The sequence below is a fragment of the Rhinopithecus roxellana genome, chromosome 4, assembly GCF_007565055.1.
Source record: "Rhinopithecus roxellana isolate Shanxi Qingling chromosome 4, ASM756505v1, whole genome shotgun sequence".
Classification (NCBI taxonomy): Eukaryota; Metazoa; Chordata; class Mammalia; order Primates; family Cercopithecidae; genus Rhinopithecus; species Rhinopithecus roxellana.
Window position 1 is genome coordinate 61556368 of NC_044552.1, and position 27063 is coordinate 61583430.

Below are 27063 nucleotides of genomic sequence, written 5' to 3' on the forward strand. Positions count from 1 at the left end.
TAATTGAGGCAGAGTTTCACTCTTGTTGTGCAGGCTGGAGTGCAATGGTGCGATCTCGGCTCACTGCAACCTTCGCCTCCTGGGTTCAAGCGATTCTCCTGCCTCAGCCTCTGGAGTAGCTGGTATTACAGGCATGTGCCACCATGCCCAGCTAATTTTGTATTTTTAGTAGAGACGGGTTTTCTCCATGTTGGTAAGGCTGGTCTCAAATTCTCGACCTCAGATCATCCGCCCACCTTGGCTTCCCAAAGTGCTGGGATTACAGGCGTGATCCACTGCGCCCAGCCAGTAATGATGTTTTGTAAGGTAACATCTGAGTTGGGCATACATATAAAATTATAAAATACTTTTATTAATCAAAGAATACATTCATGTATCATTGCTTTCCACTCTAACCAAAACTGTAACAATGCCCCAGAAGTCTCCAAAGAGGAGCACAGTGGAGTGATTCTTGAGGAGGTAAAATCAAATCATTTATTATTCAGAAGGGTGGCAGATTTACCAATATGGAAGTTTCTGTCCCAAAATGTACATTCTTTTGTAGCACTTGTTCTAATATTTAAATTTTTCTATTGCTTGTAGTAAGTTAACTGTTGTCACCTAAGATTTGAAGAACTCACCTTCAGATATTTTGGTTTCTTCAACTAAAATTATGCCATGATACAGAACATTAGGTTTTCTCTTACATTCTTATGATTTTGAATTTATTTTAGGTTTCACTGATGGAAAAATGGAGAAGATTTGATGAAACAGCAAGTCCTTAAGAGTGGGAGCCAGAAGTTTAAGTTGTAACAGGTTTCGGATATGATTCAGAACTTAGAGGATAACGAACTGCAGAAAAATTCTTTGGAAGATAATGATTAGAGAAAAATTCTGGGTCAAAGGCAGCTATTGTGGTGCATAGTTATTCAGACTTCAAATTTGAAAAGAAATCATTGATTCACAGACCGAAAGGTGAGCCACTGGTATCTGTCATCAGCAAACAGGAAAAATGAAGAAGTACATTTCTTCTATAGGTTGCAACACACAATACAAATATACCATTAGAATACCTAAAATGCAAGATGAATCGGTTCTGTGAATTGAAACTTTGATTTTGTTCTTGAGCCAGTACAGTTTACAGAGTTCTATGAGGAAGGACGTCTGTAAAATATCTTACAATATGTTGTCTCCTATTTTGAGAGAAAGGGAAAGTATCTTTGCACTGTGAATATACCCTTTGTGTTATTAACTGTGAGGACATGACAAGGCTAAACAATTGCTTCTTTCTTCTGTCAAAGTTTCATTTGCTTTGGTTAGTGCCATTGCTGGAGAGAGTTAAACAAGTTTCCACGTTTTAGGCTTCTTGACATTTTTTGATGTTCCACGTAACTGCAACGGAATAACTCGATGAAACAAATCAAGGCAGCTGTGCTCTGATCCTTAGTTGCCTTCCAAGGATAAGATGACACATTTGATAAACACATTTCCTTTAACGCCAAGTTCTCCAGGTCAGACAGGCATATCATATAGATGAAACTGATCTGAGCCTTCATCCTGAGGGAGAAGACAGTTGGAGATGAAGGTAAACCAGGATCCCGGGTTTAACCCTGCAACACACCAGTCTCCTGAACTTGAGTAATTGTAAGTACTGCATCTGAGATTGGCTTTGCCCATGACTTTCCAAACATTGATATTTGATGGGACCTGACCCTTAAATAATCCCAAGTCAGAGAAAAACAATTTTGTGGAATAGTTGCACAGAGCATTTGCTCACTCAGTTCTGTTGCACAGGAGCCCAAGTGGTAGAGGGAGGAGAATGTGGATTCTGGAATTAGGAAGACTTGGGTTCAGTTTCACCTTCTACCATTTAACAACTGCTGAGGTTAGTTTCCTATACTCTTTGAGTCCCAGACCCTTATCTCTAAAATTGAGAATAATAATATCTACCTCACAGGATTGTTAAGAATGCTAATTGAGATTAAATATGTAAAGTACATGGCACAAAACGCTCGATAAATATTAGTACTATTTAATTTAGCCTAAGGGTCTTGCTAGGATTTTAGAGATGCTTTCCTGCCTCTTATTGGCTCTATTGTTTACATAATTATCTCTTTATTTATCCTTTTCTCTAAAATTTTATTAATATTTCAGTAAATCTTTCTTATATTGAGAACAATTTCTTATATAAAGTGGGACATATTGGGGGGAACTTTTCAGTAGCCGTCTCATAGGCTAAAGAAACAAAGAAACAAAAAAGATAGATGTTTTACATGTTTTTATTCTGTTGATGAGCCCCTGAGAAGATTGTTCCAGGTTTTGACACAGTCTCATCCAGGACCAAGATGGTTTTCTTCACTTTCCAACGCAATGATCTTTTAGTTTTAATATAAGTAAATCTAAGCATTGAAGTACAGCATTTCCAACATAATTATTTTTGTACGTTTAATATTTTAGCTCATGCAGAAAGGGGAGTTTCTGGAAAACCATGCCTAAAGTGACCATCTATTGTAATCCTTGGAGAGTGTAACAATAAAAATTGTGTTGAACATTTATGTAAAGCTTCTGGAAGGAGATGGGAAAGACATCCTTAACCAACTTAATAGAACTTTCACTTTTAAGGAACTGCAGTGCAGGTGATTAATTAGTAAAAATGGGCCCTGATACAAAGTCAGCTTAGGGTCCGCTGGATACTGCAACAAAGGACTTTTATTGTCTCTTCTTGAGTAGGGAAACAGATTTCTCTAATCAAAGACCAGATTCTTTCTTAGCAGTAAGGGAAAGAAAGTAGGTAATACTTTTTGTTTGTTTTTCCCTTCAGAAATGGAGAAAGCTCACCAAAGAAGAGAAAGGACATGCTTCACTCAGGTAGGCAATATTGCTTCTTTAACCCCAGATGCAGCTATAGGGATTTCCAAGTATATTAAGGGAAGAAGCCATTTGAGAATGAAGTTTATACTGCAGATACCCACATCTTCCTACATACTCCGGACACTAGATTTGGGTTTGAATCGATTCTGTGGCTTTCTTTTACAAATTTCACTCCAGCTTAACATTGTCTCAACACTGTCCTCTCCCACTACCAGTAATTTCCACTTTAGTGGAAATTATGTGACTCTTCTTAAGAATAGCTGAGCCTCAAATTGGGTAACACCACCCCATAGTGTCATAGAACTGAGATCCCGTGACACCTACCAACCTATAGGTGTGCATCAGCTGCTGCAGCTTGTTACCTAATTGCTGCCTCTGGTCAATTAACAAAAATAACCTTCTTTCATGAAGCAACTTGTTGGCAAAGATTTGCTTACTTAGTAAGTCTTTCCACCTCTGGTATTATAACAGAGAAACCAAAACAGAATTAATATTAAGATTGTCATCACTAAGTTCTCAGGGTTAAGTACGTACATCCCTTTTAAGTTATCTTTAAAACAATTTAAGTCAAATCCTCCCTTAAAAATCATGGTTTGAATTAAATTTCATGTCTCCCAGTCGGCAATCCATGATGAGCAAGCTGAACTATAACCTTAAACAACAGAGAAATCCTTGGAATCAACATTTAATTAAAAAGACCATTAGACGGTGCCTCTTTGGAAACACAGAACATGCTTAAATGAATTTTTCAATATGTAGACAAATGTTTTACCATTAGGGTTTCTTAAAGGAAGTAAAAATTGGCAACTCATTAAGAGTGTACATAGGTACTATAAACAGACAACAAAGTGCCTCTGGCATGTTTCATGGTTTAGACATCAAAAGAAAAAGTCATAAAACCTACTTGCAGTAAAACAAAGTCCATTTTTCCCCCAACAAGGCTGGTATCTATTAGCTACCTCATATGTGGAGAAAGAAAAGTTACCAGTCCTTTAATCAGATATATCTGAAATGTTTTGGGAATAAATATGAAATAGCAAAGAGTGTATGTATTTGATGTTTTCTATTTTTTACACCATACTAATGAGAATGACCTTGGTAGTTTAAAACATTCATCCTCTCTGTTTCTAATAATACCTACAATCAGTTGTGTGTATTAAAAGCTTTGTTAATAATCTAAAGTGGTAGGTGACCTCAGCTATTTAGTTCTGTGGTTTAAAGCGTGACCAAAATTGTGTTTTTGTTTTCCCCATTTTATAGCTAAAAAGTATAATGTTAAAAATACTGACAAAAATGAGTTGTTGCTATAAATATGTGAATTGAATGGGAATTTTCTGGACTTTGTGATTATGAACACTGCACACAGAAAAAGCCAATGCATCACACCAGAATGTCAATGGGGTAGGGTACTGAGCCGAAGAAAAAGGGCAAAGAGCCCACTTTGGTACACCTGGAGTAGATTACACACATGGGGTTGATCTTCCCCTCAAAGCCAAAAAGCTCTGGTAATGTGCTCTCCACAGCACATGATAGAGCAGGGTAAAGCTGGAAATTAATCACCCAGTGTTACCAAGGCAGTTCATTACATGCAATTGACAGCCTCCTCTCTGTATTTTTAAATGGCTAAGAATCAAGTAGTTGCACATCAAAATGTGATTTTTTTCTTGATTCCTGGCACAGGACCCGTATCTGTCAACATTTCATGTCCTCAAAGGCCTGAGAGAAGCTGCCATCCTTGGGCAACAAAGGATGCCATGCAAAGCAGCTCAGAACTTGAGTTGTTTCAACAGATGCTGTTTTATGTTTTGCCAAAGAATGGCCCCTTTTATTTCTGTCATGAATGCAGTCTTTCTTTCAGTTTCTAAATGTTTTCCAGTATTAACCCTAATCCTTATCTATCATTCTTTTAGTATGATGGGCTGTCCCTTTTCCTTTGGAACCAGCATAACCTTCACCATGTCGATATGGATTGCAAAGAAATGGAAACTTGGTGCTGTTCACCTTACAGCTCCTGATGATTTCTTACAGTGGGGGAAAGGGAGATTGGACTTCAAGGTCAGAGTAGCTGAGCCAAGTTATTCCAATGTAAGAAAAAATGCTAACATTGAAAGGAACAATTTTACCCTGTAAAGATTCTCTGCCTAGGGTACTAGAAAAATCATAAAAGGGAGCTGGTGGAGGAAAGAACTAGAATAAACAAAGCAAGCTCAGAACAATTTATTCCTATGTTTGTTTATTGAAACAGAACCAGGAAGGACCGATGAAGGTCTGAATTAATGTAATTTATAAGAAGAAAGGCTCCCCTCCAAGGCAATGAAATGATCTCTTTCCAAATATGTAACCAGGAGTGGCTCCCCATAAACCCAGGGCATGTCAGGGCAAAGATGGTATTCCAGATCTTTACAGCCTCCCCAGTTTTTGCCTCAGAGAGAGTTCCTAATTAACCATTTAGGGATTCAGAATTGTTAATCAAAGTTGCTCTGATGAAATTTTGAGGGTTGTTCTATTTCTTGTCACAAGTTGAATTGTTTAAAAGTACTGCCTCAGAGATCTGATTTTCCGCATTACGCTAGCATTTTCTTACCTTAGGGCAGGCAAAGGGCTAGTCAAACTTTAAAATTGGAACTTCTTCCATTTTTTTCCCTCAGAGCATTTGAAGTTTGTTTGTTTGGTCTGATTGTTTTGTGTCTGTTACAGTTCTTTATTTTGCTTTTCAAGTGCAAAGTTACTGTGCTGGTGATGATAGAGGGGATACATAAAGGAGGGAAAAAACTTGCTCAAGGAAGTTCACAGAGTGGATACTCTATATCCAATAATAACAGTGAGGAAAGAAAGAATGCAGTTGAAGATATGAGGGGCAAAGTAATACAGAGATTTTCACAGATTTAGAAGATTGCTGCCCAGATCCTTCTGTTTCTCTCTTTTTGCTCCTAGTGAGAGTTAAAATAGCTGATATCTACATGCCCATTCTGCACAGAGGAGGGATATATGAAGAAAGCAAGAAACCACTAGCCTATGTGTAGGGTGATATGCCTTACAGCCATGCTCAGTTACTATTTTTGGTCGTGGGCCTAGAAATAACCATCTGGGCAATCAGACTTTTGCATTGACATGCAATGTTGGCTAAATCCACAGGCAGCTGGCTGAGTAGTATTTAAACTCAGTGCTGAGATAGGAGTAGGCCCTGACAGGCAGTAGTTAGGGGACACTCATCTATTCTACCCATGTCAACAGTAATGATACTGTAATTCTTTCCAAAATGTGGTCCTTTTTGCTATGTTTTGACAAGCTGGCCGTTATTCTAACTTTCTGTATTATTGGAAACACATAGGCTAGACATTGATACACATATATGCATATGCATGTGTTTATGTGGCTGTATATAGTTATGGAAGAATCCATGAGAGTCAGTCTTCTATATTTATTAAGTATGTACACTATGCAAAGCACTTTATTGTGTGATATTGAAAAATATGGAAAAATTGTAAGCACACTAAGTCTGGGAGAGGTTGATTCACCTATGTTCCAGAACCTCACTTTGTGTTTCTATTAAGTGACTTATTGGGATCAGGCAGTATCCAATATCATTTCTAGATCCTTAATTCTATGAGTCCATCATTTTGGATAGAAATTAAATATACGGTTAAAGACACATGGACTCGATTAGTGGTTACAAGCATAAGCTTTGTTGTCAGATTCACTTTAAATATAAGTGCAGCTTCTGCCACTTAAAAGTTCTATCACCCTGTGGCATTTATTAAATTGGGCTGTAGTATCCCCAACTATAAAATAGGAAATTGTAATTGTGATCTATCTCATAAGGTTGTTTTATAGATTGAATGTGATAAAGCATGTAAAGCATTTTTCAGAGATCGTGGTAAAGGACAATTATTACAAAAATGTTAGCACTTTCATGCTATCATAATGGTAGTTATGGAAGCATTGAAAACTGGGAAGAGTAAGTCAGCAGAACTCAATAAACTTGATTCCTTTGCACTGCCTTTTTTGTTGGAAAACTGTTAACTGGATAGATTTTTTTCCTCTCCTGGGGGAAAAGTGAAGTTGTGAATTTCTTTGTGCAGTTCAGAAGTAAGTAAGACGATCTCATGTATAAATCACTGAATTTATATTAGTTCTAATCATTCCCACAAATACATCCAGGCTTTACGTGAGGAAAACACATGCATTTATTGAATCAGTTTATTAGCAGTGAAGATATATGTGTGTGTGTATGTGTATAAACACATAAAATCATTTTGGCATTTGTATGTTCATAGGAAACAGCCAGGAACTATGGAGAGATTAGAAGTCAGAAAATGCAGGTTTAAGCAGAGCTCTGATACTAACTTGCAGTGTCATTGTGGATAAGTTATTAATCTTTCTAATCTCAGTTTACTTCTTTGTGCAACTAGGGCTTTACCTATTAAATGGTCTCAGCTCTAACACTGCCCTGAAATCTCATGACTTTTTGTCAACAATAGCTCCATGAATGATAACCTAGGATAACTAGAATGAACTTCATCCTTGTATAGTTCAATGTTTCTCAGATTAGAATGGGAAATCTAAGAGTCCAGACAATCTCAGCTCAATCAGCAATCTGAAGACCTCCTGACCAAAAGTTGTCCTGTTCATATGACCCTGTTCCCTCTACCCCCTGCAGCCAAAAAGCCAATAGACATTCACTGGGAACCAGCTATTTGTCAAGCACTGCGCTTGATGGTAAAAATTTAAGATGGAAAGTACATTTTCTAATGAGGAAGACATGTAATATTTATATTGTTTTAAATGCTAGGCAAGCACACAGAAAAACTACTAAATATTTCTGGTAAGGTCTGATAAATTGACACACAGGCTTCTTTGGAGATGCATCTTAAAAGATTTCAAAGAATTGATCTGGTGGATAAAGTAATGAGGAGACAGAGGAAGTTCTCATGCAAAGAAAAAACAAAACATTTGTAAAGATACAAAGGTGTGAGAAATCTTGATATGGTCAGAGAATAGAAATTACTGTGGATGTGAAATAAAGAGCATTGGTTAAGAGCCCAGATACCAAAGTCAGATGGTCTAGGTTCAAATACCAGCTCCATCACTTAGGTGCAAATGCTGGGCTAATTATTTGACTTCTCTGCTTTAGTTTCTTCATTTGCAATATGAGAATGATAAGGTATTGTAAGGATATACTTTTGAAACACGCAGTCAATATGAGCTATTTTTCTGAGTATCAAGTAGAGGGGGTGAGTGAGACAATAGAGCGAGGAGACCCTGAAGAGGTAGATTGTAATCTGATGACAGCCAGAGGCTGTCTTATGCCTTGTCAAAAAAGGTCTCCTAGATGTGCCGATGGGGATTTATGCTGGAGAGTCCAGTGGCCATATCAATGGCATTGTGGCAGGGAAAATTGGAAGAGTCTTTTCATAAGAAAATAAGAGTGGAGGAATAGTCCAATATTTTGCCTTAGGTAACCAGATGAATTGCAACCATTAACATCTGAGGCAACATCTGAAGAGGAAGTGCAAGATATTGGGAAATATTATAAATTCAGTTTCATTGCGTTTAGTGTCTGTGGGACATCAACTGGAGGTATTCAATGAATGTTTGGATATAGAGCAATGTCTCAGAAGAAAGTCTAGAATAGTGCTGTCCAATAGACACCTACTGTGACCCTCAAATGCAAATTATTTAGTCCACAAATGTAAACAGGTGATATTAATCTTAATTACATGTTTTATTTAAACACAATATATCTAAAATGTTATTTCATCTTGTAATCAATACGAAATTACTAAGATGTTTTCTTGCCAGGTCTTAAACTTGGTGTGTATTTTATACTCAGCACATCTCAAGCCATATGTCAGGTGCTTGGTAGCCATATGTGGCTTGAGGACTACCAAATGGGACGGTGCAGTTCCAGAACATGGTAATGGGGGGGATTTATACACTTAGCAATGGTCAGTTGAAAAATTCCAGGCACTGTGCTAGGAGTGAGAATTCAGTGATGTGTAACACAGACACAGTTTCTCCTTCACTAAACTTTCAAGTTATTAGGGAACAGCAGTTCTGCTGGCCTTGATGTTCTTCCTGTGCAAGTTAAATCACAGTGAAGTCACTGGGCAGAGTTGTCCCAAACCAGGGATCACAGAGCACACATGAGATTTCTATGCCTCTTTTTTTTGTTTGTTTGTTTTTCTGGAGATGGAGTCTCTCTCTGTTGTCCAGTCTGCAGTAGCGTGATCTCGGCTGACTGCAACCTCCGCCTTCTGGTTCAATCGGTTCTGCTGCCTCAGCCTCCCAAGTAGCTGAGATTACAGGCATCCACTACCACGCCTGCCTAATTTTTGTATTTTTAGTAGAGATGGGGTTTCACCATGTTGGCCAGGCTGGCCTCGAACTCTTGACCTCGTGATCCACCCTCCTCGGCCTCCCAATGTGCTGCGATTACAGGCATGAACCACTGCACCTGACTGAGATTTCTATGCCTCTTTACCCTCTCTGCCCTGAAACTTTTTGTAGTACAAATTGTACAAAGTCATAAGTGGGGATGCCACAATTTACCCCGTCAGGGAATGCAGACATTTACAAGTAATTTAAAGCAAATGAGAGTGTTATAAGGGAGGAAACTCATGTGAGGGGACTTGGTTGCTTAAAGATCAGGAATGTCTTGAAGTAATGACATCTAAGCTGGAAACTGAAGGATCACCAGGAATTAGACCAATGGGAATGTGGGTGGGTATTCCAGGCAGAAATTATGATACATTTGAAAGTACAGAGGGGAGGCCCTCAGGGAAAGTCATGGAGCTAAGAGAGATTTGGACCATGTGTGGAGAGGAAGGGAGGAAGGACATGCAGTTAGAAGGTCTAGGGGCTTCTCTGCAGGGTAGATTAAGGGAGCAAGGAACACACAGAGCCAGGAATGCTAATGATGTCAGTAGAAAGCAAGAGATCTTGGAAGGAACCTGGGAAGGGGCAGTCGGAAATGCAGAATAAAAACCAGAAATAAGTAATGATATATAAGGCAACTAGTGAGAGGGAAACTCCACTTTTTGAAAAGGGCCAACAATGTGTCAGCTACAGCAAGGAAGTCAAGGCTGAAAAGGCTAAAAAGTGGCTGTGGGATCAATTAATGAAGGCAGCGTTGAGGCCTTGGTAAGCACAGTTGTGAGAAGAGAGGTAGAAACCAAATCGTAGCAGTGGAAAAACAAATGGAGCTTGAAGAACAGAAGGTGTTTTAAAGAAAGCTGACTGTTGGGAAGTGAATGAAGGTGATGTTCCTACAAAAAGAGAAGTACCCTGCAGCATTGGTGAGAGTTGTTTGCTCTTTTATTTTTGTTTTTAGTTATGGGATACTAGCACATCTCTAAACTTCATATTACCACAGTTCTGTCTCCAACTCTGTTACAGAAAACAGATACATCTGGTACTTTTTTTTTTTTTTTTTTTGAGACAGATACTCTTTTTTTTTTTTTTTTTTTTTTTGAGCCAGAGTCTCACTCTGTCGCCCAGGCTGGAGTGCAGTGGTGTGATCTCGGCTCACTGCAGTCTTGACTTCTCAGGTTCAAGTGATTCTCATGCCTCAGCCTGGTACTATAGGTGTGTGCCAGCATGCCCAGCTGATTTTTTGTATTTTTTAGTAGAGACAGGGTTTCACCATGTTGGCCAGGCTGGTCTCGAGCTCCTGATCTCAGGTGATCCACCTGCCTTGGCCTCCCAAAGTACTGGGATTACAGGCGTGAGCCACCGCATGCCCTTCCCATCTGATACTCTTTAGAAATGGACACAAGAGTCAGAAGGTGTTATTGGATTCTCCTTGTTAACTTATTGCACAACTTAAGGCCTTGTGATTCAATGGGTGTTGAATTTGTATACACAGGATTGAGTCGTCAAGGGACCATCAGAGGAAGAGCTTAGTAACCACCCTCTCTTCCCTCCGTCCATCATTGTCCACCCAGGTATGAATGGAATCATTCATTTTTCACTGAACACTTACTTCATGCTGGGACCTAAGCAAAAACTGTGGCAACAATGGACTTATTGATAATTTACTATGTACAGACGCTCTTCTCACCTTTTGACAGGTATTTTCTCACTTAATCTATCTCAGATGTTCGTTGGACATATACTATTATTTCTTTGGCTGAGCAAGAAGAAAAATTGATAGAGATTAAAAATACCAACTACAGGTGCATAGCTGCATCCATCAGGCCCACAAGCTCTAAAACATGCTCATAACCACCATGCTACCTACACAATAGGAATATATAATAAAACAGCAGATGTGCCTTAGTCCATTATCATTTCATGGTGGAATCTTAACCAACACTCTTCCCTTGAAATTGTTCCCAGATTAACTCCAACCATCCCAAGGTTCTGGTTTACCATGCCATTGTGCTTCCTTTTGATCATATATATTGTTTTTTGTTGGATATTACTATATAGTGGTTTTAGTTTTTCAAGTGGATATTCTGCTGAATGTTTATTATCCTTGTTTGCATACCTGGTGGACACAAGGCCTCTCTTAACTTTCTCTCTCTCTTTTTTTTTTTTTTTCATTAACATTCTCAGGTTTTAAAAAATCATTTAAATGGAAGGGTCACATGAAGTTAGCTTCTCAACTGATTTGGTCTAGTTTTTCTAAACATAGTTGGGTGGAGCGCCCTCTCTCCTGAATCCTTCTCTTTCCTTTTTCAGAGAACATTGATTAGATGACCAAAAGTGCCCAGCCCTTTGCCAAGTCTGATAGAAAACAGGGAGAAGGTATCATCACAGTTTCACAGATGCCTGCATTCCAAAGGATCTCATCAGAGCATAAGAGCTCTTCCAGATAATTAGTAATTGGTCCTCACAGCACTCCTGGGAAGTACTGGGTATGCACCAAAGCTACACAGAGCATAAATGAGCCTTTTCAGAGTGCAAGACAATTGCCTCCTCAGTGATGGGGACAATTATAGTGATCCACCTTTACAGGGGTGTCAATTATTCACAATCTAAAAGCCCTGAGAATTATGAACCTCACTAGGAATATGTATACACAGCACACTTGTATTGTACTTAATTGGCATTCTCCTTTCTTCTGCCCTGCTACCTGCAAATCACACCACAATGACACCCTTGGATTTACCTTTGGTCCTGGTTATTGACATGGAGCCTGCCTCCCTGCATCAAAGATCTGCCTGGATCACACAAGAGGGTAGAGGAAGAAACCTGTCAGGTGTTGATGTGCCCACGACAAGCAACCTAAATGGAATTCTGACAGGCCTTCCCAGCATTCTACATAAACATAATGAATCAACACAGAATACACACTCAATAAACTATAAGTAAAGCAGAAAGCAATGTATGAGGATAAAGGGAAAAACAACAGATTGATCCAGCTCAGCGATAGGAATTGCAAAATTCACTCTGAATGGGTGCAGGGTGCAAGTGAAATATTCCAGATAAGCTTCTGTTAACAATTGCCACCAATGACCCATTCACCTTTGGATTCTTTTTATTAGAGCCTTTTTTATCTCCTCCCTCTCTCCTATCCCCTACCTACCTTATTTTCATCTTTTTATGTGTAACTATCCTATCTCTCTGACGAACTGAAATTGTGAGCTTCAGGCAAGGAATATATCCCATATGTTACTTTGATTCAATTAAATTAGAAACACAGTCACGAAAACAAAACCACCATTTCTGCTTCACCATTCTTCACCTGTGGAATTGCTTATGAATTTCATTATTGGCACATTCGCCATTCAGTTCTTTCCATCTTCTTTGTTTCAACACTTCTTCTTTATTCAACTCTTCGTTTCATGCAACAGCTATTATTGGACGTGTTCACACACAGACTAGGAAATGGTTTGCTACAGAGAGAGTTGCAGGAGTAGCCTCAATAAAATAAATGGAAATAGCATTTCTGGATAAAAGAACTCTTCTACTAGATATTACCCACTGACTGTATCTAAATATCTGAGTTCCTTAAAGATTTCTGGGACAGGTCTGTGTGGAGGGGAGGCTGAGTATAAAGGAAGAGGGGAGGAAACTGAATGATCATCAGAGGCAGTGCCAGAAGTAAGGTGAAAATTAATAAATGAACTCTTCACAGAAATGTCTTTCAAAATGTAATTCTAAACCATTCTTTAGAACCTAATGTTCTTGGCCAGGTGGGTGGCTCAAGCCTGTAATCCCAGCACTTTGGGAGGCCGAGACGGGCGGATCACAAGGTCAGGAGATCAAGACCATCCTGGCTAACCCGGTGAAACCCCGTCTCTACTAAAAAATACAAAAAACTAGCCGGGCGAGGTGGCGGGCGCCTATAGTCCCAGCTACTCGGGAGGCTGAGGCAGGAGAATGGCGTGAACCCGAAAGGCGGAGCTTGCAGTGAGCTGAGATCCAGCCACTGCACTCCAGTTTGGGCGACAGAGCAAGACTCCGTCTCAAAAAAAAAAAAAAAAAAACCTAAGATTCTTACTCAAAAACACCACTACCTAGTACCTTCTCTCCCAAATGTATGCAGTGACATAATCTCAACCTGGAACCCTTTAGAGAGGAGTCACGCTAATACTGTTACCTCTATAATTTCCAGATGTGATGCAATAACTAATAACTAAAATAGATCATCCCTTAACCAAAGAAGAAAAGGCAGAAAGACAGAATCAGGTAAATTAGAGCTGATAGGTCTTGGGACAATTGCACAAACTCTTCAAACCTAAGTGATTAGAAAGGGTCCATGTTTTTCATTAGTCAAATGCTTGCCACATGATCGTAAACCCGACCTCTGGTTGATTGCCTGCATAAAGGATTCAATGACCAAGATGGAAGTTGTTATATTTGTCTTAGGAAAATAAGAAGTGAGCTCACACATTTTAATTTTAAAGCTGCATTGAATAAAAAACTCTGAAAACACAGAGCAAGTTATAAATTCAGGAAGAAATGATTTCCAGGACTCTCTTTCTAAACAGAATGCATTAAAGTAACTGGAAAATTGTCCATTGTAGAGCTAAACGAAGATGTTTCATTTCTCATCCCTTTCCATTAAGTGAGAAAATAGAGCACACCAACCAAAGAAATAAAAAATAACTCTCCTCAGCAAGCTTAAGGAACATTTTCCACAGCTCAGGTCATTGAGATTGAACGAGAGGAAATTTTGAGCATTCCACCCAGAGCTCATGGTGGGATCCACAGTGTGTGTGGATATAGACAGCATGCATTTGTGAGAAATCTGCCTCAGAATGTGCTTGTCAAAGCCAATTTTAAAATATTCCATCACACCGTTAGGAAACACCTCATTATGAGAAGGAACTCTGCTTTAGGGTGGTTGGTATAAACAAAGGCAACGTTTTAACTTTATAGATTAGAGCATATCTGATATTTTGTATAATACTTTAAAGACTGGGTATCCTAGGAGATCTGAGAACATAGAAACCAAGAAACATATTAACTCCTGCAATGGAAATGAATAAAACATAAACTTAATAAGCACCAAGCTACAATATATTTTTGTGCCTGAATTATCCAATTGAGATATTTACATATATGAAAGTTACTGTCAGTTCTCCATATCACTTTTGTGCTTATAAATCTGGTGAAAAAGGGACCCAGGGCATTAATATATTATTTATTCACTTATTTGCAGGATGTATCTAGCATATAGCCTTTAAATAGCTAACAGCATTGTGTCTGCACTTGCAATATTTAACATTAGGCCCTTGGTAACAAGCAAGTAAGTGGGGGATTGTTTTGACTTTTTCGAGTTTTGTGGCCATGTGGAGGAATAAAACAATTTGAATTTATTAGAATGAATGCCAATCAGAAAACCAAAAGAGTAAAGCATGACATGGTTCAAACATTTCTAATTAATATTCTGATGAATGATAATTCTGTGTCCCTAAAGATACTAAATTCATGTTAATATTGGGTATAACAGCCCATTGAGACACTATCCTTGGGTAGAATTGACGCTGATCGCATTTCAAGGTAGGTTTATGGTCAGGTAACAAAATGTGTATGCACTCATACACAGCAAAAACAAAAAAATTCTACTTTCTTTTTTTTCTGATAAGAAGAAACTTCCCAGGACTTATCTTTAGCCCCTTGAGAGCTTCTGGTTGTTTTTCACATTTGCCTGTATTCACCTGTTCCCTCCATTGCTTCTCTGAATGATCTGTAAGTAAATACCTCAAAATTATTCACAGCATTGTAGTCTCAGCACTGTATTGCTATAGGATGTCATTCTGGGTTGAAGGGTGAGATTTTCGGGGCATAGGGGAATGAAACAAGGTGGCCAATATCACATAGGCAGTTAGCAAGTGAAGGAACCCTCTCAGTTCCTTCCTTCTTGTGGTCATTAGGGAGTGAACATGGACTTGGTTTCAAGTAAGGCTTGTGCTGACATCCAATGTCTATTGAAGGACTTTGTGCATATTGTACAAGGCTGTTCAGGTTGGGATAGCTTCCTCCGGTTTAGGTGACCCTATATCCTACTGGAGTCTCTTCTCCAAAATGGGTGGGAAACAGAGTTTTGTTTTTTTGCTTTTTTTATTTTTCCCCCAAGTAAATAGGGAAGAAATCCACTGTTCCAAAAGGAGAAGAGAATTCCTATTCCCACATATTTCTTGCAGAAAGAAGCACATGTCCACTGGGCTGCCAAGCTCAGGTACTCCATGAAAGGGAGCTGGGAGTTTGGGCCTTATCCTCAAAGAATAATTGAAAATAGTTGCACTCTGCCACCAGGTGATCTCACAGACCTCTCTATCATATGGTACCTCTGTGGATACGGCTCTTCAGAAACTGCCAGCACCTTGGAAAGACTTCAAACCACTTCTTTTCAGCAATGACCTGCGTTTACATGGTCTCTCTGTGACAGCAGCCAAGTGATCTGGCCCGGATTTTTGTTCCATGCCTGAACTCATTCATTGCTGATAAAGTTAAACCTATTCTGATTGCCTGTTTTTGCACCTTGTGCATTCCACAGGGAATTCCCCAAGTTCAGGATAGTTCTCACTCAGTACTGCACTATTTGAAAGTGCTACGTGGAATCCTGGTTACCACCACGAAGGCTTGTACATCTCTGCCCATTTTCCTGAAAATTGGTCCCCCAACTCATTTAGCCAGGTCATCTAGTTTTGTTCTGAGGTTAAATGTACTCAAAGTAGGAAGAGGTATTTTCTCTCTGTATTTATTAGATGAAAGTATTGTGGCCGAAGACATGTTCTGGGGACACGCTTTCCTGCTACTCCTTCCCCTTCCTGGTGCACGCCTGCCTGAAGCACACAGCACACTGTAACACACCTGCCTGAAGCACACAGCACACTGTAACACGCCTGCTCTGAAGCACACAGCACACTGTAACACGCCTGCTCTGAAGCACACAGCACACTGTAACACTCCTGTTCTGAAGCACACAGCACACTGTAACATGCCTGCTCTGAAGCACACAGCACACTGTAACACTCCTGAAGCACACAGCACACTGTAACACGCCTGCCTGAAGCACACAGCACACTGTAACACTGCGATGTGTCAGAAGGAAGCTGTGAGGAGGTGTGATAAGGCCTAGTTCCAATCCTGTATTTAACTCCCTGTTTGCCTTTAGGCAAATCTTTAAAATCTCTTTAAACTGCAGGTTCCTCATATCAAGCTCAAGGAGATGTCCAGTATACTGTGTGGGCAATATGCATAAGAATGTTTAAAAACATTTTAAAGTACAAACTAGTACAAGCATAAAGTGATTTTTGACATAGAGTGGTATATGACAGTTATAGAACAGTCATTGCGTTTCATGTAGTCTGTCTTTCCTCCTCTTCTTTTTAATTCTGCTGGCTCATCCGTTTATTCAACTTGCTTGAATTAGTGACATCCAGCTATACATCAGGTATATGGCAAGTCCTGGGAATTGAAGATTAATAACACAGCTCTTTATTCTTCAATAGCATATAATCCCATCATGGAGACTTACCAAACCAGTGATTAGCCTATGAACACCCTGACAAGGGCAGTTAAATGAGCTTTTAGCATCAGACAAGTCTTCCTGGATGAGTTGATATTTCAAATGAGGTTTGAGGGAAAGGATGCAGGAGATAACAAGTTGAGGAAGTAAGAAATTGCTCCATTAAAAGAGAATGGTGCATACAAATGCTCACGGATAACGTAGCATTAAGCATTTGGGAACCTAAATCAGTTGGCATTGCAGTAGCACAATGTATTAGAGAGACAGGGCCGGGAATGAGTCTAGAATGATGGTCAGGGCCTTTGACCAGTGATATTAGAAATCTTGGTCTTTATCCAAGGCTTAAACAAACAATGACTTGTTTAAGGAGAGATCAAATCTGTGTCTCACATGTGTGCATACCTGTGAGTTGTGGGGACCAATTGCCATACAATATTTTTCATTTTGAGACGATCCATTTGTACTTTCTATTCTCAAATACATAAATTAACTGGTTGGGTGATATCCTTCAAGATGAATTAAGTTTTAATCCTTCATAAAAGGAGAGTAATTTGAATTTCTTAAAATTGGTAGGTGTTTCAGTGGCCTGGCTTGAATTAGTGATTTGATTAAAATCCAAATGTGAGGAAATAAAACTTCACACTCCCAAACCACAAGCACAATAGCCATTCGATTGGACTCATTAGGGCAGCTGTAGTCATTGTGTCATGGGAAAAATAGGTATGGTGACTAACTTAAATGACCATTCATGCCATTTATTTTAAAAGAACAGAATTTGAAAAACATTTGTAGTGGTTCACTCAGTCATGAATAAAGACACATTAATTTTCACTTTACAAAATATTTAATTCTCTTAAATAATTTCAAAATAAAGTGCAGCCATCATGATGAAAAATGGCCCTCCAAAAATAATGATGATTATGATTAGATATTAATCATGATAGAGATTATGCACCATCACATTACTTTGCTCAGTATATTGACTCTGCTCTGTCAATTTCTAGGCTTTCCATATTTTTTGGCTATTCTAATGGTAAAAATTAATTTGTGGAAATTAATTTATATCTAAATGAAAGTAAACCAATTAACAATAGGAAGCTTTTAAGGGAAAGGTTTTTAATTATTGCCAGTGTTATTTTTAAAGGCTTGTGATTTCTATTAAATTTTTCCAATCCCTGTTTCTGTAATTTATTGGTGCTAAAGACAGTATTTTATTAACTCAGCAATGAAGATTCATTGTATGTTCTGTACTCACAAAAATTATCTGGTTTTCTTTCTCCTTTCCCTTCCCTTCCTCTTTTTCTGCCTTTTTCTTATTTTACTATTCATTACGTGTAATCTTTTTTTCCCCCATACAATCTTTGGCACTGATTTAGTCAAGCTTTTGGAAATCATTTCAAAGCCTCTTCTTGCTTATTTTTGGATACAGAGTTTCATCCCATGGGAATTAATTTCCTGACCTCTCCCAACTCTTAATAACTAACACACCCACTCTAACCAACATCTATCCAGTTACAGTCTATTCATAATCTTGGAAATTAGTTGAGATTACTTAAAAATATTTGTCTACCATTAATGTAGGAATAGCAACTTAGGTTCATTTCCGGGTATTTCCTTTTTCAGGTCAAATTGAACAAGTTCTGCGCCTTATGCTCCAAGAGATCCACAATAAAGAATATCATAATTTTTCAAACCAGATGCCCACGTAGAGGTACATCATGATTCTTCATTTGAAACCAGTACACATGTAGTTATAAGAATCTTTTACTTCTCAGTAAAGCAATTAGTAGTAACATTAAATCCAAAGCCTTTTTGTTTTTGTTTTTTAATGACAAGCATTTTTACCGTGCATTTCAAACTTTTTGGATGGAACTAGGCTCAGTGCTCTGCAATTTATATTTTAGCCTCTATAATGTTAGTGAGATATTAATATATGCATGAAGAGTTGTAGTGAATGTAATTACAGTGGCAAAATGATAAATACATAGCTATTTTGCCTGGTAATATTATGTATTTAACAGGTTTATTTGTTCAACAGTTCTAACTTTAATTACATTTTGCCATTTGGGATTTTTCGACATACAACAATCATAGCTCTTCTCTGGCTATTAGTCTAAGAAGATTGCATTCATTATAAAAATAATCCATATTTGTTTATTTAATTTTTTTCTTAATGCTATGCAAGTGAACTAAGAAATGATAACTTTCTGTGCTGCTGGTATTATGTGACTCATTTGAATGCTAAACAAATCATTCCCCATTCCTACCTGTGGCAGTGAAAGATGCTCAACAGGGTTTTGGCCCCACGACTGCTCAGTCTTAGGGACTGTGCTGTATACTCTCACACAAACTTGGAGCTAGTCCTCCAAACTTTGGTTCTAGATCACTCTGAAAAATACCAAAAATAAACAAGGAATAGGTACTGAAGCTAACAGATAGGTGCAGAGGGCCAGTCTCTGTAACAGCCAGGCTCAGTCCTTTTGTGCTGAACCACAGCCAAATAACCTCTGAAATTATTCCCTGCCATGGAGTGAACAGAAGACCTGGGTAAATCTCAAGAAGGTGAGAGTGTGAGCATGGGGTGAGCTCATGTTACATCAGTGAAGATTCCAGAAAGCATACTGATAGCTCTTTTGCAAAGTGACTCTCATATGATGTGTTCATTATGTTCATGCTTATGCAGAACACAATTAAGCTTTTAGTTCCAAAAGCCTTTTTCTGCTTTCCATACCCAGATACTTATTCGGGAATCTACCTCTGCAGTACTCTTTCAATGAAGCCAAATTATTCCTGCAGTGAATTCTTTCGATAAAAGATTTTTTTCCAGGTTTGGCCAAAAGATACGTTCTATTTGGTTTACACAATGTTATTGTTGGAAGTATGAGTTACATGCAGTCAAATGCGCAGATCTGGTGTTTGACTTGATGAATTGTACTTATGTAGATACCCATGTAACGACCTGTCAGATCAAGAAGTAGAGTATTTCTGACTCCCCAGATGGCTCTCTCATATCTCTCTTCAGCACTCCCACATTCCACAGGATAACTTGTATAGAATTTTTTAATTTATAAAAGTAGATTTAAGATTAAAAAGATGGTGATGACTTTTGATAATATTGCAATCAATTTTAGTATTTTGACATCCAGGTGTTTAAGTACAGCTCTTTAGCCCTGATAAATAGAATTGCAAAACACATTTTAATGAAAGAGATAAAAGTTCTTCCTCATTCATTTGTTAAACATATATTGTAATATATAAAATGTGTTCAAGGCTAGAAATATAAAGATTAAAAACAACAACAATACACACTACAGACTCTGGCCTGAAGAGGTTTGCACTTCGGTGCCCTCGGGCTATGATTTTAGCTATGGTTGCAAACATGCCTATGTGTATTTGTGCACATGCTACACATACACACACACATGCACAGCTTCTATTTATTTTATTCTGTTTTTGCACATATGTAAAACTAAAATAAGATCAGATGATGTATTCATCATGTTGGATGAACCAGAGTGGCCTTCATAACTTTCTCCCCACCCAGGCTTGATGTTAAAAGCAGCCTATAAAAGCCACCAGATCAGCAAGCATGTTCTGAACCTGATAGTTGTACTCTAGTTTCTCTAGTTTGCACCCTACTATCTTGGGACTGGAGTCTGCCTTTGTGCCTGCCTTTTTAGTCTGATGCTTCATTTGGACCGTCTTCTTGATTCTTGATAACACCTTTTCTTTGTACATTGTGTTTTTGTTCTCTCTTGGCCCATGCTCTGAAGCCCATGGCCATCCCCTCAGACAACTCTGGCTGCTGGCACCCCGTTGCGGATTGCACTTTTAACTGTTACTTAAACAAAAATAGAGTTTTGATGGCAGGCTTATGTTCTAAGTAACAAGATTCTCTTGGCATAAATACTTGCATTTACAATAAATTTTTTAGTTCTCTTGGTTCTTCCAGGAAATACAACATTTTCCTGGGGAATTATCTTTCCAAGGAAATTTCCTTGGAATTCTCTTAGAGAATTTATTTCTGATTTAACAAGTGGGCAAGTCTGATTCTCTTTTCTTGGATAGGTTTTCTTCATACCTTTGCATTACAGTGCCTCGTAGTGAAATTCCTGTTTGTAATAACATGGGCTTTTAATGTGACCAACAATTTCCAATTACTAAAACACACACACTCCCACACTCATATACTCATAATATCTTAATGGTTTTTGCAGCTGTGGTTCATCCGTGAATTATTATTGCAATGCTTAACCGGAGATAGAAACTTACCATGAATTTATCAAGTTTTCCTCTTCAGAAGTTTCACTTCAGTTTGAAAGAAAATGCAACCAATGAAACAATCGCTGCATGTCATAAATTATAGGTATCTGACATTCATTACAAGGAAAGAAACAGTCAAATATCATAGGACTCATATTTATGTCTATATTATCTACAGATATAGATAATATATATGTATATTTTGACAGAGAAAGAAGAAGACCACTCTGGAGTGTTTAATCTACCATAGTTTGGTATTGTCTTTCTTGTTTGTGCCAATTTGAATTACTTGGTTCTGTTTTTTGGTTATCTGTAATTAGTGTGCTATTTAATTTACAGAATAGAGGAAACTGAAGCTTACTGTATGTACACAGAAGAATACTGTACCCATTCAATCATATAAAAATAGAGTTATCTCATGGAAAATTCATTTTTTTCTTGTTTTGGTACTTTTCCTGAAGTTTTAGAATATGTTCTACTTTTGTCTGTGACACAGATTTTGGATCTTTTGATACTCTGGAGGACACACTGCAGTTGAGCCTGCAAACTGGTAACTGTCTTTTTGGTGGCACCCTGTCTTGGTCATTACTGACATCAAAGCACATTCTTCCTCCATCCTGATACATACATAACATATGAGTTGCATCTTGCAGTGTATGAAATATACCATACTGATATCGACCTAAAAATAGACACATTAACCAGTGGAACAGGATAGAGAACCTAAAAACAAACCTGTGCATGTATGGTCGATTGATTCTCAACAAAGGTGCAAAAAACATACAATAAAAAAGGACAGTTTGTTTGATAAATGGTGTTGGAAAACTAGATATCCACAAGCAGAAAAATGAAATTGGATTCTTGTCTAACACCATATGCAAATATCAACACAAAACAAATTAAACACTTAAATGTAAGACCTGAACTGTAAAACTACTAAAAGAAAACAAAGAGGATATACTTTACTACATTCATCTGAGAAAAGATTTCTTAGATATGATCACAAAACCAAAGTCAACAAAGAAAAAAAACAGATCGGATTGCATCAACTAAACAGCTTCCGCAAAGCAAAGGAAACAATCGAGCTAAGAGATAGTTCATGGTTTGGGAGAAAATATATGCAAACCATATAAGGGACTAATACCCAAAACATATAAGGAACTCAATGGAATAGCAAGAAAACAAATAATCCAATAAAAATTAGGTAAAGGACCTCAATAGACCCTTATCAAAAGAAGACATACGTGACTGCCAGATATATTAAAAAATGTTCATCATCACTAATCATCAAGAAAATGCAAATTAATACCACAGTGAGTTATCACCTCACACCTATTAGAATGGCTGTCATCAAAAAGACAAAAGATAAGTGTTGGCGAGGGAGTGCTGACAAGGGAACCCTTATGCAATGTTGGTGGAAATGTTAATACGGCCATTACGGAAAATGGTATGGAGACTCCTCAGAAAACTAAAAATATATCTATCATATGATCCTTCAATCCCACTACTGGTATATGGTCAAAGGAATTGCAATGCCTATTCCAAAGATACCTGCACTCTCATGTTATTGAAGCATTATTCGTGATGGGTAAGATATGGAAGCACTCTGTGTCCATCAAGGAACGAATGGATCAGGAAAATGTGATATATATGCACAATGAAATACTATTCAGCCTTAAAAAAAGAGAAAATTCCTGTAATCCCAGCACTTTGGGAGGCCGAAGCAGGTGGATCATGAGGTCAGGAGATTGAGAGCACCCTGGCTAACACAGTGAAACCCCGTCTCTACTATAAATACCAAAAATTAGCCAGATGTGGTGGCGGGTGCCTGTAGTCCCAGCTACTCGGGAGGCTGAGGCAGGAGAATGGCATAAACCTGGGAGCTGGAGCTTGCAGTGAGCCGAGATTGCGCCACTGCACTCCAGCCTGCGCGACGGAGTGAGAGACTGTCTCAAAAAAAAAAAAAAAAAAACACACACACAAAAGGAAAATCCTCTAATTTTTAACAACATGGATAAACCTGGAGGACATTATGCTAAGTGAAATAAGCCAGGCACAGAAAGAGAAATGTTGCATCATCTCATTTGTATGAGAAATCTAAAAACATTGAAATGATGTTACCAGAAGCTAGTGAAGGGGAGTGGTTGGGGAAAAGGTAGTTGTTGATCAGAGGTTATAAAGTTTCAGTTAGGAGGAATAAGCTTAAGAGATCTATCACATAGAATTGTGACTATAATAAATAATAATAGAGTTGTTAAAAGAGTACATTTTAAATGTTTCAATGCACACAAAAATGACAAGTGTGTGAGGTGATAGATTTGTTAATTAGCCTGATTATAGACATATATCAAAAATCACATTGTACCTCATAAATATATAGTTATTACTTATCAACAAATAATAAAATTCAAAAAAAAAAAACAAAAAGAAAAAAATACCAGGCTAATCATTTGTTCATCTTAGCATTAAATTGGTGGATTTTTTTTTTTTTTTTGAAAATAGGTATTTTCTAAGGAATCAGATCAGATAGAATTTGAAACATGAATGAAATAATTTAAAATAATTCTTTAGGAAAAATTAAGTTTTTGAGAAAAGCGCATTGTTGCTTAATTTTATCAAGTTGATTCACTGCCTTTGGTTTTGAGTTTTGTATTTTACAGACCATAACAAGGAAGTCAATATCCCCTTTGTGTGTTCTTAAAATCTTTTAGAAACTGAACGTTATTCTTTCATAAATGTATTTTGAATCTAGTCATTTCAAATTGCTATGAGGTATAGATAATAAACCCCTGGTTTCTGATGTTCTCTTCTATATAATTCAGTTGTTTGAGCAGCTATTTCTCATGTTTGCTTTACACATTTGTGACTTCTTTATTGGTTTCATTTTTTTCAACACTTTGGTACACCAGATTTTGTTACCTGAGAATAAGTTGAATTTTTCCCATATTTGCTAGAGTGGAATAAGAGTAAATTGCTGCAATATTCCCATTTCAAGATGTGTATGTCCTTATGTTTTTTCAGTGTGTCTAAGTATTTCCTTAGACATTTTAACCAGAGCTCTTTTTGGAGCATCCTTGGCATAGTGATATGTAAGAATCATTTTTATTTTCAAGTTATACATAACAGTTTAAAATAATAAATATGTATATGTAAAATAAACATTTTTCTTCCAAAACAAAATTAGTAAGAGTGCACATGAGCAGAAATGAGAACAAAAGGAGCAAAGATACAATAATTCCACCTTAAATCATTTTCTGATATTATTAGAACTTTTTAAAAATGTAAAGCCGGCTAATTTGGCCTATTATGTGCTACAATCTGTGAATTGCTATGAAAGCTGGCATTTAGTCCCCTGATTAGATACAGGGATAAAGACCAATGCAACCATGGTCCTACATAGACTACCAAGGACTACCATGGGCCACACAACACTGAAGGAAAAATAGGTGAAGAAAGGCAGTGAAGAGATAGGTTCCCTACCTTGCACCCACTAAGAGTGCTCTTTGGACTTGTGGAAGAGAACAGCTCATACACATGCTGTGTGTAAATAACAAAAACATAAAACTGAAGAAAGGTCCTTGTATGCAGCCATTTTCCTGTGTCATCATTTTTCTGCTTTGCAGAGGCCAACACTTATAATGCGTATATTTCTGGGTGAAGCAGGCATAAAGAAAGACTACAATACAAATTCCATAAAAGGCTATAGAGTGTATGAAATTCATCACCAATATTCACTACACAAAAATCTTTATTTTTGCACCTAGATAATTTTTAGCATTTTAACTAAATACAGCTTAGCTCACACTAAGTGATTCTGCATGTCCTAGTTAAAATTAGGAACAACATGAAAGCTAGTTAAGTGGGTTCCTACAAAACAGTGTAAAGAGAAAGTCCTCTCACTGATAACCAATGAATATATAAGCACAAAACCCATATTTGTACTATCAAAATTACAAATGATATTCAACAATCATTTTTTGCTGGGTGACGTTTCAATCATTGGCTAACTTCCAAATTTTAGTTTAAAGAAGGAGAAAGAGTTGTTTGGTCTAAAGAGGAGAGAGATTGTTTTATCAAAAGCCGAGCCATGCCTGTGAATGAAATGAGTAAATAAAATAAAATTTCTTGCTTCATTTGTGTGCTTTATGTAAGTTAATAATGAAAAACTGTCTATACCCAGAATCTAGCAGATCTTAATCATGTAGTTATTAGCAATTAATTGATAAATATTATATATTTATTCATACCTATTGCCTTAAGCACAACTATCAGACTTATTTTCAGATAAAAAATTCATTGTTTGAATTTCGAGACAGCAACATGGCATAGCCCGTAATTAATAAAGATTTTGAAAATTATAAGCAGATTTCACCATAAGCCATCCCTGTAACAAATGCAAAAACACATACATACTTTATAAATTATTCTATGTTCTTAAGTTCAAAAAATTAATACAAATTTATATTGTAGAATCAACACAAATTTTTATTGTAGAAATTACTTAATTTTTTTTTGAATAACGTATTTAAAGTAACATATTCTCAGAAATTTATACTTTATAAAAAATCGCCCCCAACTGACTTGTTTTAAATTATTCTGGTGATTACTGTACTTAGAAATTTATCCAAATGTTTTTTCATATTACCATTTTCTGCTTAGGCATTGAATTACTGGTGCAATTATATGAAAAGAATATACAACTGGGCTCTTGAAAGAAGTAAACAAAGAATTTATGCAGATAGCTAAAAGTAAAGATGGCCTTCCGGAATCTTCGAATAATCTGAACACTTTCCTGTTTCCTCTGTAGGACTGGGGACACTAAGAAGTCCTCAGGTCAGTGGCTTGTGTTTGTAGTGGTCATGTCTAGATTCACAAAGCCCTAGTTGTCAGTCTGGGATGTCAGTGTTTAGAACACAGCGAGTTTGTAGAAAGACAAGCAGGAGGTAGGGTGGTCAGGGCATGAGGGTAATCAGGAGTTACACCACTGTCTCCAAACCCCTGGCTTTATATAGTGAGAGGGACTGCTGATAGCACAACCCTATGGAAAAGGTTTCTGGAAGCAGGACCCTCAACTTGAGCCCCAATCCTATTTTTTATCTCACCCCATTCCTTACAGTTCTGTAACTTTGGATAAGACTGTTAACCACTCTGAATCTCATTTTACTTACCTTTAAAACAGGAATAATAGTTGTTGCCTTTTAGGGTTGTTGGAAGAATAACATAAAGTTATAAATGTTTAGTTCAGTGTCATTTGTAGAGTAAGGACCCAATAAATGGTAACTATTACATTATAGCTATTTTATTTCCCTTTGTAGGCTACGTACAGCATCTATTTACTTATTCAGAGGTATCTATGTCCAAAGTTTGGCTTGACATGATTTTCTGTCATTATTAGATAGCAACATATTCATTATGGAGGGATTAGCCAATAAATAACATCCCGTTGACATTTGGGAAAATGTTGTGAAAATCATAGGAGGCTGAAATTTAGGGAAACATACCAAACACCACATTAACCATTATATATAAAATCATGTCGTTAGGCTTTGAGGAAGAAGGAATGCTGCTGGTGTTGGACTTGAAGTGCAATTTTGATGCCATAAATACTAGGAACCTCCTTACAGGTGTATGATCAATTGAGTGGTGTAAGATGGGGCTTGAGGAAGATTTTCTTGATGGTTGTTTGATGGTCAGCAGAATCTAGGAGAGTAAGAAGAATCTCAAATTGAGATTCTACACAAGTAATAGAGTCTTATTTTCTGATATTGTGGACCTAATTTTCCTTTAGGCTAGGCCAATTTAGATCCTTAGTGATACTGACTTATAGAGATAATAGCCCTCTTGTAGATGTCATGTATTAACAATGTGAATCCTTTGGGATTCTTCTGCATACCATGTGTGGTCTCAGAGAAAGTCATGAACTCTCAACCATTTTATAATTTTCTTGTGTATTTCTTTCCTTTTTTTAGATTATACTTTAAGTTCCGGGATACATGTGCAGAACGTGCAGGTTTGTTGCATAG

At 37.5% G+C, this 27063-nt stretch overlaps 1 long non-coding RNA gene across 1 annotated transcript in view; it reads right to left on the reverse strand.

Moving 5' to 3' along the window:
• Nucleotides 1–455: 455 nt before the first annotated feature.
• LOC104654793 overlaps nt 456–27063 on the reverse strand; it is a 71774-nt gene continuing 45166 nt past the window's right edge. Inside the window, exon 2 of the long non-coding RNA XR_746894.2 lies at nt 456–1536. This is a non-coding gene — a long non-coding RNA (uncharacterized LOC104654793). The remainder of the gene's footprint in view (nt 1537–27063) is intronic.